A 15,315-nucleotide genomic window follows, 5' to 3' on the forward strand; every position below is an offset into this window, starting at 1 on the left:
TTTTATCTTTTTGATAATAACCATTCTAACGAGTGTAAAGTGATGTCCCCATTGTGGTTTTGATTAGCATTTCCCTGATGATTAATGATGTTCAGCTTTCTTTTCATGTACCTGTTGACCATTTGTACATCTTCCTTTGGTAAATGTCTATTTAGGTTCTTTGCACATTTTAAAAATAGGGTTATTTGTTTTCTTGCTATTGAGTAGTTTGAGTTCCTTACATATTTTCAAGTCCCTTATCCAACACATGATTCACGAATTATTTTCTCCCAATCTGTGGGTTGTCTCTTTACTTTGTTAATTGTTTCCTTTGCTATGCACAAGCTCTTTAATTTGATGCCATCCAATTTGTCTATTTTTACTTTTATTTCCTGTTATTTTGGCGTCACATCCAAGAAATCAGTTCCCAGACCAATGTTGTAGCATTTTCCCCCTGTGTTTTCCTTTACTGGTTTTACAGTCTTGAGTCTTACATTTAGGTTTTTAACTACATATGCCTTGAAATGTAGTCCCCAATGTCATTTGCACCTCCCTAATAATCAGAATCCACCATCTATCAGACATTTTCTCTGACCCACATACTGCTCTAAGGTCTTTAAAGACATGCATGATCTCACTTAAATTCAATAATAATCCTGAGAGGTTGATATGACTGAGGCGGTTCATAGATAAGGAAAGGGAAACTCTGCATGACTATGGGGCACCTTCTTAACCCCTGCCCTGAGGTCTTCTTGCTATGAGGCCTTTTGCATCTAGGATTCCAGAGCATCTCCTGGGATGAGGGCTAGTCAGACATCAGGAATACCAGGAGTAATAACCACTAGAATTTCCCCAAGCCTAATGCCGTGTCTTACTTGTTGCTTCAATAGCACTTATTTTGCTGGACTCTGTACTAGGCACTATGGACAGAGCAATAAATAAGACAGACAGGTCCTGCCCTCATAGGGTTTACAACCTCGTTAGGAAGATGGTCCGGAAATGAGTGCATGGTTAAACACGTGGACCAGTTCACCAAGAGGTTTCAAATCCACAGGCAATAAACATGATATAGATTTGACTCTTCACACTGTCCTCTACTGTGCTCTGTCAAATCACCTCCTTCCCTTTTTCCTCCCTTTTAAAATACCTCAGACACATTCCATTACTTCCTATCACTTTCAGTTATTCAAATTTAGACCAGACCACTTTAAATTCCCATTTCTTATCTAAAGTCCTCTGCCAGTGACTTGCTGCTGGAGGGCCTTAGATGATTGGGGTGGGGTCTGCTCTGCATTCCCCTCCCTACCTGGCTCTCTGGCTGTGGTTTGCTCTGCACTGGGGGCAGGAAGGGGAAGGGGACTTGAGCAATTCCTCCCCACCCCCAGCTCTGGCTACCTGATATGTACCTCAGAGACCCTGGCTGCAGGACAGCCCCTCATCCAGAAGCAGGACGCCTTAGGTGGGAGCCAGCAAGTCATCGCAGGCCCAGCACTTTCCTCAGTGTCCTTCTGACCCATGTAAATTCAGCCATCCTGCTGTGGCAAGCCTTGGGAGAGAGCCAGGCCCATCACCAGGGCTTCTCTCAGCCCTGCCTTCCTTCTCCACTCTTTCTTCCCCCTAGATGGAAAAGACAGCAGAACTGTTACCCAGGAAGATGTTCAGGCAGACAAGAAATATGTTAGTGATTCCTTTAACATGCCCCCAACTCTTCCTGGGTGTGGAGGAGGGGGGAAAACAGTCCTTCCCCAACCCCTGGGTGAGTTCTATCACCAGGAATTCTGTACCTACCACAAACTGAGGACTCTGAGGACCCAGTCCTCTTCTCCAGCTCAGCCTTCTCCTAATAGACCTGGGACTGGGGGGGTGAGTCAGTGATATTCACACCAGTTCCACACCAATTGTTGAAGACTGGTTAAGAGCTCTCCTTAGAATGAGAGCTAAGCACGTCTAGTGTCACCTTTGGGTATTGGCAGCCATTCCAAGATGACAATTAAAAAAAGTCTCCCTCAACCCCCTGTAACACATACAATTGTCATTTGAGACATGTAATGAAGGAAAAGAACAGGAAATGTCCACACTCTGGAATCACACTTCTTGGGATCAACTCCAGATCTGGCCCTTACTGACTTTGGGCAGTAACTTAACCTCTCTGTAACTCAGCTTTCTCATTTGTAAAATGGTGATGATAATAGTACACACCTCATAAGATTAAAATAAGAAAATGTAAATATAATTCATAACACACTGCCTGATGCAGTAACAAATTCTCAATAATTTTCAGTTTCATAAGGACATGGATTGAGGGATACAGGCACTTCCTAGCCACTCAACGACATTTGGTGAAGTAAAGAATAATAGACAATTGGTTATGAGATTGGTTAGTCAGAAAACACCAATCTGAAAAGGGACACTTAAGCTTTGACGTGACGGATGAAGGAGAAGTCAGCCAAATGCAGGAAGAACAAAATGAACACTGAGGTTAGTTACTTTATGCCACTTTGTGGTAAAATTTCTCCCAAGTACAATTTTGGCAGATTGTACTAGGATCACATTACATAATCGACCTAGAAAAGTTGCTTTTGATATGTTAATACAACGTGTAAATACAAGGTTATAAGATATTAATTCTTTCTGGACCAAAGATCTTGAGAACTCCCAGAAGACAAAGTCCTCCGTGTGCCTCACCTACATCATGCAGCCAGTGTTTCCACCACATTCTCTGCTGGTGGACTGGTCAGGCATCTTCTAGAAGCCCCCAGCTTTCCAGGACACACTTCCTATCTGTAGAGGAAATCCAGAGACCAAATCTCTCCACTCCCTCTGTAATATCACTCCAGGACATGGTCTCTGCTCCCCATCCAAGGTGAACCTGTAGAACTCTACAGAAGCCTGACTCCATCCCTGGGCCATGTCCCCACAGTGTTCTATACGGATAGCAGACAGTCGCTACTCCACCTTTTAAGAGATGAATGGAGAACAGCCAGAACAAAGAACCAGGATGGGGAAGGCTATGGAGCAGAGGTGGGAAGAAGTGACTGGGCTTGTCAGAGACCACACTCAGCTGAGAGTTCCACACACCAAGAATGATGGCTGAAGATGGAAAGAAAGAGGCAGACCATCGTAAAACAACTAAAGTACTGAAATGAGAGCAAGTGAGTGGAGTTGAAAGGCCCCGCTCACAGAGCCCAGGGCAAGGATGCAAATGGAGACCCCAGCCTAGCCAGGGCCCTTCTCTACCCTCCCTGGCTTTATCTGCTCTGCTGAGGAGTCACCTTCATGCAGTAGGCACTCCAGCTCACATGTCCCCAACCCTGTCCATGTGCGCTCCCCCAACCCCATCCTCCAGACATCCATCTCTCAGGCTCAAGAGGGCACTTATGGTATGGGAAGCCATCAGGAGGCCATACTGAGAACAGAAGTGAAGAGTGCTCCGGAGGTGAGATGGAGACATGTAGAGAAGCAAGTCCAGGGTCCAGGGGTGCTGTGAGCAGAGTCTAGGAGGGGGATGGGCACAGGATCCAGGTTGGGGACACATCTCCAAGACAGAGGATATGGCTAGAGGAAGGTCAGAGAGGAGCCCTTATTTAAGGTGCAGGGCTAAGGGCAGGAGCTTGAGGTGACATGGTGCCCTTATTAGTAGAGTGCCGGAATGTAGACCTGGAATAAATGGGTAGGAGTTAGGAAGGGAAAAACTCCTACGAGTACTTGCTTCTGCACCCTCACTGATAAATTTATATGCACAGCTCTAAACTCATCTGCATTTTTAATTATTTGTAGATAATGTCTGTGGATGCTATACTCTTCTCACTCAGTATATAGAAAAATACCACCTTTCCAGAATTCACAGAAACAATGATGTCATCTTTCACCCTACCCTCTTCACCTTCCCCAATATATAATTGATCTGTTTGTCTGAGCCCTCTAGCTAAAATTTTAAAGTGTGTGTGTGTGTACATGCACACGTGTATGTGTGTACTGTGTGTGTAAGATAAAACCTGCTTTTAGTGTGAGATCAGCCTTTAGAAATTGGAAAAGCAAAAAACAGCAATTCAAAGCAGTCTCTACCTTTGAGAAATCAGAACCTACCTTCCCATCCTAAATGGCGGGCATCCAGTGGCTACTGCCACCTGCAGCCGCCTCATCAGTCTAATGACAGCTCAAATAGTATTTCAATGCCAGCAGTGGTTACTTCCAACATAAAGTTTTAAGATCCAAAAACAATTTAATTACAATGATACTCTACATATAAATAGTTTAAATGTGCATTGATGAGTGTGCTTTCATTTTTTTTTTAAGCTGTTAAGAACTTTGGTAGTAACAAGATCAAGATTCTGGCTAGATGAGAAGCCTGACTCCACATGATCTAAAGGTCAAGGACAGAGTATCAGCTCACAAAAGGAAGAAAGTATATCATAAATTCAAAGGAGACACATGAACAGTGTATTGCCCAAGGTATACAAAGATTAATTTTGAAGTTTGCCTCATCCAACAGTGGACACTTGAGTCTTTGTGTGTCTCTGGTTACAGCCAGTTTTAGTTACTTTGGATCTGGTCAGCATTATAAAGCCTGGGATAAAATATCTGCTGGATGAGTAAGGATTAGCATGTGACTCACCTGCTCCAAGGACTCAGTGGGCCCACAGTTGTCATGGGCTGTTAATACATGAGCTGTTAATCCACTAACAGAGCATGAATGGGGCACAAGAGTAGGGGAAGCTGACCCAGCAAACAGCCTATCTTAATGACCGTCGTCTTTCACGATGTGTGTCATCTGGGTTTCGTTGCCAGTAAGTTTTGGGCAGAAGTGTGGGCTCATCGTTGTTTTAAAGCACAGTAAACCTAGTCAGTGGTCTAACAGGACTGTTAAAACCGTTCCTGAGTTAAAACTGCCCCTGGTTTGATGAAATCCTACTATAAATAAATAAGGACTGGGAGACTGTGCTGGGATCACAAGGGCAGGGAGAGGGAGGTGCCTAGAGTTGTAGGTGGTGGTACCAGCAACGGGCTTTCCCTAAGCCGGTGCCACTCCGAATGTCAAGGGAAGGTGGCTATCACATTCAATAAGACTGTGCATTCTGAAACCCACAACCCCAGAAGAAAGCACTAAAAACCTGGAGAGAGGCTGGTTCCTTACAGAAACCCATAAGAATTTTCATGTCTGCAGCATCAGTGAGAGCACAATAGAACATTCCACACAACTTGACACAATCTGCCATCTCCAAATCATGAGGTTTAAAAATAACACAACAGAACAGTCCGCTGTCGGGCATTTAGGCCATATCCTAAATGATGCTGTCAGAACAATGTTACCAAATATCAGATGCTCCCAAACAATTCATTGTTCTTAAGGGCTATACCAGGGAAGAGATTGCCTCCCATCCCTAACTCCCCAAAAAGCTAAGGAAAAGAAAATAAAAAGATGTTAAATGGGAAAGCTCATATTGTGCTTCTAGGTTCTAATAAAATCTGTTTAAAGGTTTTATTGTAAAATACTATTGGCATATGAAATAACATATGCAATATATGTAAAAGAAATGTTCACTAGAAAATATTAGCCATACTTTTGGATCCTCCTTTGTATTCCCACGCCCTACTTCTTCCATAAGCATCCCTTGAAAGTAGTCTACTTATTACTCTCTTGCCTGCCTTCATTATTTTCACATATGAGAAATATACATATATTCATTACAAATTTATATATTCAGTTTTGTGTGGTTCTGAACCTTATGTAAATGAGAGATGTATGTATATATTTTCTGCAATCTGCCCTTTTTTCCAATTTTGTGTTTATGAAATTCACTCACACTTGTAGGAGTAGCAACCATGCATCTTCATTTATGGTTTATGTCCCATTGAAATAATATAATACAATTTATTTATCCAATCTACCCTTGGCAGATATTTATGTTGGTTGCAGTTTTTGCCTTTTATACAGGACACTCCTATAAACCTATATAACTCCTTACTTGTAAACTTCCTGATATACATGTGCCAGAGTTTTTCCATAGGAGCAGAATTGCTATGCCTCTTCAACATTATGATGCTAAATTGTTTCCCAACTGATCACACCAGTTCACACTCTCACCAACAGGGTATGATATCCATTGCCCACAAACTCATGACACTTGTTGTTTACAGATGTTTTAATTTTTGCCATTCAAGTATGTAAAATAGTATATCATTATAGTTTTAATTTGCATTGCCCTGGTTATTAATGAGATTGAGTATCTTTTCATATGTTTATGGGCCATTTGGTTTTCCTATTCTGTGAAATGCCTATTCAAGACTTTTGATTATTTCTCTATAGATTTCTTTTTGTTCTTATTAGTTATTGAAGTTCTTCACACATCCCAGAAACAAATCCCTCATCAGTCATAGCTTAAACTTTTTACTATCTTTATGCTATCTTTTTTTTTTAAGAGAGAGAATTTTTTAATATTTTTTTTTAGTTTTTCGGTGGACACAACATCTTTATTTTATTTTTATGTGGTGCTGAGGATCGAGCATGCCAGGGGACGTGGATGTGGCTCAAGCGGTAGCATGCCAGGCGAGCACACTACTGCTTGAGCCACATCCCCAGCCCCATACTGTCTTTATGCTATCTTTTGATTAAAAAAAAAAAAAACCTTAATTTTAATATGGCTAATTTATCAGTTTTTCTCTCTAGGTTGGGTCTTTCATTATTTTAGAAATTCTCTCTAGCTCAATTTTAAAAATCCTTACCAATTCAAGATCCTAAAAACCTTCTATAGCTTCTCTAATAAGTTATAAAAGTTTTCCCTTTCAACTTTAGTTATCAATCCCCTGAATCTGCCTTTTGTGCAAAGCTCATGGTAGGAGCCTGGTTTCAAGTTTGCATGTAGATAACTATTTGCTCCAGCACAGTGATTGTGAAATCCTTTCTCTCCCCACTCAGCATCTTTTCCAGGTCTATTATAGCTACATGTCCACATATGAATAGGCTTGATTCTAGACTCTGTATCTTCACCTAGAAATTATCCATCCATAAGCTTATATCATATTATATTAAAAGCTATAATTTTATTAAAAATCTTGGTATTTGTGGGCTGGGTCTGTAGCTCAGCGGCATAGTGCTTGCCTAGCATGCATGAGGCTCTGGGTTCAATCCTCAGCACCACATAAAAATAAACATATAAAAATAAATCTTGGTATTTGTAACAGCAAGCCTCCCCATAGTGTTTTTTTCTTTTCCTAAGGGACTCTTGACTTTTTGGCTCCCTCTGCACACAAATTTTAGAAGCAATTTGTCAAGTTCCTTTAAAACAAATAAAAAATTATTCATATTCTGATTTTGATTGACATTCATAAAATAGATAAATATCTTCATGGTATTAAGTCTTCCTAACCATATATGTGGAATAGTTTTTCCTTTGTAGGTTTCTTTAAATGCTTTTGAGTGCATTTTTAAATAATTTTCTTCATAAAGATCTTGTTGAACTTGATTTATTCCAAAGAATTTTATACTACTGCTGTTATTGCAAAATATTCCCTTTTGTAATATATATATAAAATATATATATATAAAAAATTTTTATTGTTCATATGTAAATATTTGGTTCACTTTTGAGTGTTGATCATTGTATTAGTCACCTATAGCTAAATAACAAATTATACAAAATTCACAGGTTTAAAATCTCAAACATTTGTTATCTTATGGTTTCTTAAAGAAATTCAGGAGCTGCTTAGTTGGGAGTTTTAGCTTAGGATTTCTCTTAGTTTGTGGTCAAGATGTCAGACAGGATTGCAGTCATCTGGAAGCTTGACCATAGCTGGAGGATTCTTGCCAAACTCACTCACATGGTTGCTGTCAGGAGGATGCTGTTCCTCTGTTCCCAGTAGGGCTGCTCATAACAAGGCTGCTGGTTTCCCCAGCACAAGGGTGAGAGTCAGCAATTAAGATGAAATCCATCATATCTTTTACAACCTGATCTTGGAACTGGTATACTAATTATTTCTGTTGTATTATATTGTTCACAGAGATTAACACTGGTACAGTATGGGAGGAGATTACACAAGGGTGTGAATTCTAGAATGTGGGCATCACTGGGGGCCATCTTGAAGGCTAACTGCCACAATGTTACATCCAACAAACTTGCTAAACTCTTATATTTCTTCTAATAATTTAGAAATATATTCTTATGGATTTTCTGCACAGGCAAACATATTCTCTATTAATAATAACAATTTTATTTCTTTGCTTCCAATCCCATTTTTTTCCTTTCCTGTTTTACTTCTCAGGCTTAGATTTCGGCACAATATTTTTTTTAAATATTTATTTCTTAGTTGTACACAATATCTTTATTTTGTTTATTTGGTTTTTTGGTTTTTGGGGTTTTTTATGTGAAGCTGAGGATCGAACCCAGGGCCTTGCACATGCTAGGCGAGTGTTCTACTGCTGAGCCACAACCCCAGTCCTTGGCACAATATTTAAAAGAGGTAAAACAGAAGTTAATAATTCTGTTAGTTAAGGTAGTTAACAGAAGACTTTATCTTAAAAATAGTTTCAACATTTACCATAGCATGATATTTGTGGCACATTTTAATTGTTTTAATTTTTGTTTAAAAACAAGATACCTTGTTTTTAAATTCAGGGAGTTTCCCCTTATTCCTAGCTCGAGATTTTTTCATTAAAGATGGAAATTTAACTATGTATTATTTCTTTAGTCTATTTATGTGGTAAATTATGGTGATCACTGTTCTACCGTCAAATCAATTTTACATTTTTTTTTTTTTGGTGGGGGTTACCAGGGATTGAACTCAGGAACACTCACCCACTGAGCCATATCCCCAGTCCTATTTTTTTGTGTTTTATTTAGAGACAGGGTCTCACTGAGTTGCTTAGCACCTCACAGTTGCTGAGGTTGGCTTTGAACTCATGATCCTCCTGCCTCAGCCTCCCAAGCCACTGGTATTATTACATGCCTGGCCTCAATTTTGAATTCTTGAAATAAACTTAAACTGATCATAATACATTATCTTTTATAAATTATTGGATTTATTTAGAAATTTATTATATATAAATTTTGCCTTTACTTACATGTGAGATTAGTTTATAACCTTCCTTTCCTATATTGTCCTTGCAAAGGTTCCGTATCAAGTATGAGGTTATGAAACATCACCTTTTTAAAATATACTCTGGAATATTTTGTATAAGATGAGAAATATTTTATCATTGAATATTTCATGCAACATATCCAGTAAAAATACCTAGGCTCAGTATTTTGTTTGTGGGTAGATTTTAAAGTACTAAACTTAAATGTTTATGGAACTTGTCAGATTTTATATTTATTCCTGAGATCATTTTGATACAATACACTTTTCTAGTCATTTATCCATTCTATTTAAGCTTTTAGATATATTAGAATAAAGTTTTTCTTAATATTCCATTAATTTTTTATTTCTTCATTACCTATAATTTTAACTTTTTAAAAATCCTCATTTTTTAAAGCTTTCTCACCTTCATCTCTGTGCATCTTATCAAAAGATTGGTCTTTCTGTTTCTTGGAATGTGAACTCATGTTTGATGAGAATTTTTGAGACTCAGGTTAAAGTTTCACTCTTACAGAGAGCTTATGTGTCTACCAAGCACCTGTGGGAACTGCAACCAAGGACCATTTTTTAATAAATTCTTGGTTTGAGGTTTTTTTGAAAAATATTTTTTTAGTGTTCATGGACCTTTATTTTATTCATTTATTTATAGGCAGTGCTGAGAATTGAACCCAGTGCCTCCACATGTGAGGTAAGTGCTCTACCACTGAGCCACAACCCCAACCTGGTTAGAGGTTTTCAAAATGCAAAGAATGTGAATTTGGATTGCAAATCCTTATAGTTATGAATTTGGGGAGGTTTTTTTTTTTTCCTCCTCTACCCAGAGTCGATGTTCAGACACCTTTCCTAGTTGAATTTCATTATAGGAAAGACTATGTTCTTTTCTTTCTGAAGATGTATCAGTTCCTGGTCCTGCTATGCTAGATATTCACTGTGATATCTCTTCCTCACCTTAATGGGCCTTCATTCTTTATCTCTATCCCCCTAGCTGTCACAACTACTATAAACAAATGTTGGTTTTCTGAGTATTAACAAGTGACTTCAAGACAGGTGCCAGCTTCAACACACACTTAACACCCTGGAGACCTGCTTTTGGTCTTTACTTAGGAGAGCAGAGGAGGCCTCTAAGTCTACCCCTACCTAGATCCCTACCTGGAAATCTATATCTAGTGAAACTATTTTTCAGAAATGAAGACTTAATAAAGATGTTTTCCACCACACACACAAAAAAACTAAGATACTTCTTCATCACCACATTTGTATTAAATACTAAAGATATCAGTATTTAATACTAAAATATTAAATACCAAAGTAAAAATGATCCAAGATGGAAACAGAGAAATACAGAAAGGAAAGACTAGCAGGATGGGTAAATAAACAGAAAAATATGAAGTAAGACTGACTGAACAAAACAACAATAACAATGTCTCATGGAATTTAAAGTACATTTAGAATTGAAATGCATAATAGCAATGCAAAAGATGGGAGGATGGTTAAGTGTGTAAGGTTCCAGCTTTATCAAGAAAGTAGTAAAAATAATTTATATTACACTACTAATCCATGGTTTGTTTTATAATAACCAAAGTAATCACTACAGAAGCAATAAAAGAAAATATAAAAAATTAATGAATGGGCTGGGGATGTGGCTCAAGCGGTAGCGCGCTCGCCTGGCATGCATGTGGCCCGGGTTCGATCCTCAGCACCACATACCAACAAAGATGTTGTGTCCGCCGAAAACTTAAAAAAAATAAAATAAAATAATGAACTAAAAAAATGCAATAAACAATGATTAACCTGGAAAAGCCAAGAAATGAAAAAGAACATAATCAAGTGGGTCAAACAGGAAACAAAGTGGTATATATAAACTTAATTATATCAATAATTGGATTAATTCAAATGGACCAAATATTCTAAAGAGTATCCTGTGAATAATAATTTTGAGATGCAACACAGTATAAAGTTTTGACCACAGATTCTAAGTCTGGGCTCAAATCTTAGCCCTAAAACTTATTAACTAACTATGTGACAAGTCCCAAGTATTGTCTGTGCCTCAGTTTCCATATCTGTAAAATGAGAGCAATAAGAGAAACCACTTCATAGGACTATAGAACTGTTGTGAAAACTGAGTTTTATATATATCTTATATAACTATATAACTATAACTATATATATCTTAGAACCATGCTTGCCATATAACAAGTTCTATATAAGTTTTAGCCACTATTATTAAACCTCACAGCAAACTTGTAAATAACCCATTTCACAGAGGATTAAGTTAAGGCAACAGTGATAGCACAACTTGCCTGAAATTACCCAGCTGAGGTATCACTCCAAAGTGGTAGAGGTATGTAAATACCTCTACGTAATTAGTTAATCCAAAACTCGTGCTCCATGAGAGCAGGAAACATATTTGTTTGCTCATCACAACATATTCAGTGCCAAGCAGAGACGTTGCTCTATAAATATTTGTTGAATGGATGAGTTACTCATTATAAAATTCTATTTCAGGTACTCTCTTAACCAGCAACACAGAATACTAATATTAGTACTAAGTCCTTGCTCGAGAAAGGAATCGCAAGCACCAGTGTTCATTTCCAACTACAACCACATTAGAAGGGAATATTTGTGGGAAAACATTTTATCATTAGGTAAAGTCATCCACAAAATAACAATGCTTTAGTCCATGACAGACTTCATGTGATCATGAGTCCATAAGATTAGAATGGAGCTGAAAACTTCCTAGTGCCTGGTGACATCATAACCCTCATGATGTCATAGCACAACAATTCCACATTTGTGGTAATGCTGGTGTAAACAAACCTACTGCACTGCCAGTGGTATAAAAGTATAGCACATACAATTATGCCCAGTTCATAATACTTGATATCATGAACAACTATGTTCCTGGTTTATGTATTTACTATACTAGAATTTTTGTTGTTATTTTAGAGTACTCCTTCTCTTTACATTTTTTTAAAAAAAGGTTACTGTAAAACAGTATGTTCTGCTATGCTGGCAAGAGCCTTATTCATCTTGTCTCCATGGAGTCTCTTGATGGCATCAAGAAGCCACATAGAGTGATTGACCTATGCTGTCTAGGTTTGTGTAAGTTCACTCTATAATGTTTGCACAATAAGCAAATTGCCTAATGACACATTTCTCAGAAATTATCGTTTTAATGAACACATGACTGTTAATATTAGAAATAATTGTATTTATTCATCACATATTATTTGCCAAATAGTTGGTTAAGTACTTCATCTCCAGGATCTCATTTTATTCTCACAAATCACTCTGGGAGGTTAAGAATTGTTATCATTCCTAATTTAAAGATGGGAACACTAAGCCTTGGATCATAATCAGGAAGCAAGTTAGTGTAAGAACAATCAAAAAAATGAGATAGTAGAAAGAAAGTAGAAATAACCAGAATTTAAGCCACTGAATTTATCAACTTTGAAAACACCCTACCTGGGACTTGTATTGTGAAATAATAAATTTTCTTTATTTGTTGATGCTAGTTGAGTGAGAGATCATGTCACTTGCACCCAAAGGCATCATCATTAACATATGCATAAATGCTAAAGATCAGAGAAGATAAAAGAATAGATTCTAATGTAAAATGAGAAAGTCTGTCTTCGGGTTGTTTAGTAGAGGATTTGGCAGTGGTGGTGAGGCAGAGTTGGGAGAAGGGATCAGTAGGTTGGGCTCTACTCTTTCTGTGATCTCAAGCAAGTTTTAACATCTCTGGTACTCCATTTCATCATCTATATATTCTTTAAGGTGAATGGAATAATCTGAGCCATTATCAGATTCCATTTTCAGAAATGGGGCAGCTAAAAACACTTCCCCAGATTAAACCTGAAGACTTCAAATTTGATGCACATTGTAAATACTTGAAGAGCTCTGAAAACTGTCCAACGTGGGTTACACCTCAGACCAACTAAACCAGGATCTTGGGAGGAGCAGGGGGAGGCATCAGTATTTTAAAAGCTCACCTTCAAACTCACAGGTGAGTATCTACTCATTGGCAGAAAGAAGGAATGGTCAGAAGGCCAGAAGTCAGCAAAACTACATGTGAGGACTATTCTGATTTTGTGGGAACTCTTCCCTGCCCACTAATGGAAGAGTTTTTCAAGTCATAGTTCACAGTATCTGCTAGAAAACTCTGTGTGGAAACTGGAAATGAAAGCTGAAGAAAACTCTCCCTTTGTGACCTGAAGGACCACCAAATGTGGATAGAACTTTAGGATTCCCATTAAGGAAGATGCAAAGTTCCCTTCTGTACTAGAAATTTCCAGCTTTGGGGGGGGAATAAACTAAAAGAAGAGTCACAAATTTAGAACAGAGTCCTTCTTTAAGCAAATTAAGCCTTCCTTTTTTTGGAAAAGCACATCATGTACCCCCATTCAAGCCATTCTTCCAAGTTAAATTTTAAATAGCAGAGTTGCTTCTATTAGGTGAGATATCAGGATGTGAAATGTGGAAAATTCCATTCAATACTAAAGGCCCAGAAACACCATGTTCTTTGACCAAGCCCTCCTTCAGGAGCAGCCCAGGGATGTTCCAACATTGAGTCAAACTGGAAAGATGACCTGTAAGAACTTGCCAGAGTCATGCCTGCTTGGAATTGGCACCCTCTTTCAGACAGGGGTCTCCTGAAGAAGGAGGGTCTCTAGGGGAGACTTAAGGAAGAAGTGTAAGCAGCAGGAAGGAACACTAAGCCTAAAGCCACTGGCTGCTAGGCATTTGAGCTGGTGCAGTGGCCCACACCTGTAACTCCAGTGGCTCAGGAGGCTAAGGCAGGAGGACTGTGAATTCAAAGCCAGCCCCAGTAAAAGTGAGGCGTGAAGCAACTCAGTGAGACCCTGTCTCTAAATAAAATACAAAATAGGGCTGGGGATGTGGCTCAGTGGTTAAGTGTCCCTGACTTCAATCCCTGGTACCCAAGAAAATAAAAATTTAAAAAATAATAATAAAGTTAGGCATTTGAGTCCCATGACTTTGAGTCTGTCCCTGTCAGACCCAAATTTGAATTTTTTCCATCTGTTGGAAAGAGAGTATTTTTCACCCAACCATTGGCATGAATACAGTGACAAACAGGAGGTATGAACTCCAATACCCACAGAGGCCAGTCAACAGCATAAGAGAACGCAGCCATTATTTGGGGTCTTAGGCCAACACAAGGCAGCACACCCCATCTAGGGCAGCAGGCTTCATCTAAAGGGAGCAGCTGCTACCCAACACCACATAGTTGCTGCCATGAGGAAGGCTCTTGCAATTTTTAGAGGAAAAATATGAAATCCATATTTTTATGTAGTCTGCTGACTTTTATATCTCTGCAAAATTTTTTTTAAATTCTCTGTTAAATAAAATACATCTGAGGTCAGATACAGCCTGCAGACCTATAGTTGACATGATCCTAATAGAGGATGTTATGATTAAAGCTTATCCCTCATAATTGGGCCTTTCCAATAGGCTGGTCATTGATTTCCCCTTCAGTTTAAAATACACTGTACAGAAGCCCTTTCTGAAATGTTAGGCAGAGCGGGAATAACAACTGAGGTTCTTGGACCTGCTGCATCTTGCCTCAAGGAACTGGCATCTCCCTCCAGTCTAGGACTGATGCCCACTGTCCCTCCCTGGGCCCCTCTTGGCAGCTCCAAGCTTAACTCTCAAGAAGGTGCTGGAGGGGCTGGGGTTGTAGCTCAGTGGTAGAGCACTTGCCCAGCACAAGTGAGACACTGGGTTCAATCCTCAGCACCACATTAAAATAAATAAATAAAATAAAGGTTAAATTTAAAAGGAGGAGGAGGAGGAAGGGGGCAAGGAGAAAGAAGGGGGGCAAGGAGGAGGAAGGGGGATGAGGAGGAGGAGGAAGGGGAGTGAGGAGGAGGAGGAGGAAGGGCTCAGGGAGGAGGAGGAGTTGGAGCTCAAGGAGTAGGAGCCTCTCCAGCCCTTTCCATACTAACTCCTTCCCCATTTTAAAGTTGACATGTGACCTCCAAAATAACAAATGTGACCCAGCAGATAACAAATGTGATGAACACTAATTACTGATGGGACAGTCCCTCAAGTCACTGCCCCAGGCACCAGCCCCAGAGGTCACAAATGAGACTAGAACCCTTGAAATACTCTCAGATGGATCTACTTCCTAGTCCAAACTAACTCTGCTTGGCTTTTCCTAAACAAAACAGGAGAATATCAGTTGATATTTTGTTTTTGATTTTTTTAATTAATTGTGCCTTTGAGAAAGAAAACATTCTTGGA

The 15,315-nt window shown here is 38.9% G+C and overlaps 1 long non-coding RNA gene across 1 annotated transcript in view; it reads right to left on the reverse strand.

The window, feature by feature from the left end:
• The window catches only part of LOC113188835 (uncharacterized), a 67,591-nt gene extending 65,999 nt beyond the window's left edge, over positions 1–1,592 (reverse strand). Inside the window, exon 1 of the long non-coding RNA XR_003301589.2 lies at positions 1,386–1,592. This is a non-coding gene — a long non-coding RNA (uncharacterized LOC113188835). The remainder of the gene's footprint in view (positions 1–1,385) is intronic.
• Between the last annotated feature and the right edge of the window lie 13,723 nt (positions 1,593–15,315).

The sequence above is a fragment of the Urocitellus parryii genome, chromosome 5 (assembly GCF_045843805.1).
Source record: "Urocitellus parryii isolate mUroPar1 chromosome 5, mUroPar1.hap1, whole genome shotgun sequence".
NCBI lineage: Eukaryota > Metazoa > Chordata > Mammalia > Rodentia > Sciuridae > Urocitellus > Urocitellus parryii.